The sequence below is a fragment of the Piliocolobus tephrosceles genome, chromosome 18, assembly GCF_002776525.5.
Source record: "Piliocolobus tephrosceles isolate RC106 chromosome 18, ASM277652v3, whole genome shotgun sequence".
In the NCBI taxonomy this organism is placed as follows: Eukaryota; Metazoa; Chordata; class Mammalia; order Primates; family Cercopithecidae; genus Piliocolobus; species Piliocolobus tephrosceles.
The window spans coordinates 59,931,839-59,932,809 of record NC_045451.1 but is presented as its reverse complement, the minus strand read 5'-3'; the positions used below and the strand labels follow the sequence as shown (position 1 = coordinate 59,932,809).

The 971-nt window shown below is 46.9% G+C and overlaps 1 non-coding gene across 1 annotated transcript; it reads right to left on the bottom strand.

The window, feature by feature from the left end:
- Positions 1 to 203: 203 nt before the first annotated feature.
- Positions 204 to 330, bottom strand: LOC111539820. The gene has a single exon (XR_002730802.1). It is a non-coding gene; the product is annotated as a U6atac minor spliceosomal RNA (small nuclear RNA).
- Positions 331 to 971: the final 641 nt, after the last annotated feature.

Genomic DNA, 971 nt, shown 5'->3' with positions numbered 1-971 from the left:
GCATCTCACCTTTTTTCTACATCTTTTTTCTTTTCTAAAAACTAAAAAAAAAAAAAAAAAAAAGAGCGAGAGAGAGAGAGAGAGAGAATGATGGGATCTTACCATGTGGCCAGGTTGGTCTTGCCCTCCTGGCCTCAAGCAATCCTCCCACCTTGGTCTCCCAAAGTGCTAGGATTACAGGCGTAGGCCACAGCATCCAGCCTAAAAATGATGCTTCAGATGCCACAAAATAGGTGGCAATGCCTTAACTACATGTTTGTTGTCAGGCCCAAGGGCCTCTTCCATCCTTGTCAAGGGGAGTGCTAACCAGTCTCTCCTTTCATACAATACTCACCTTTGAGAAATTCCAAGCCTACATAAAAGTTGAGAGAATAGGCTGGGCGTGATGGCTCAAGCCTGTAATCCCAGCACTTTGAGAGGCTGAGATGGGCGGATCACGAGGTCAGGAGATCGAGACCATCCTGGCTAACACGGTGAAACCCCATCTCTACCAAAAAATACAAAAAACTAGCCAGGCGAGGTGGCGGGTGCCTGTAGTCCCAGCTACTCGGGAGGCTGAGGCAGGAGAATGGCATAAACCCGGGAGGCGGAGCTTGCAGCGAGCTGAGATCCGGCCACTGCACTCCAGCCCAGGCGACAGAGCGAGACTCTGTCTCAAAAAAAAAAGTTGAGAGAATAGCATGCTGGACACCATGACATCCTTCACCTAAAACTCATCAGTTCTTTCTAATGACATTTGAGCACCCATTACGTGCTAGGTGCTGTGATAGCCTTTGGGGTGCACAAAAGGAAGTGAGTCTTGGTTCCTGAGCACAAACTTGCTCAGGCTTATCAGAAAAAGGAGACTATAAAACAAAAACCTGTAATATGGCCTGAAAATATTTTGTTACTGCAGGCATAAGGAATACTGTCGGACTAGATGGAGAGGAGTCACTTTCTGATTGAATATCAGAGAATGTCTCTAGTGATGG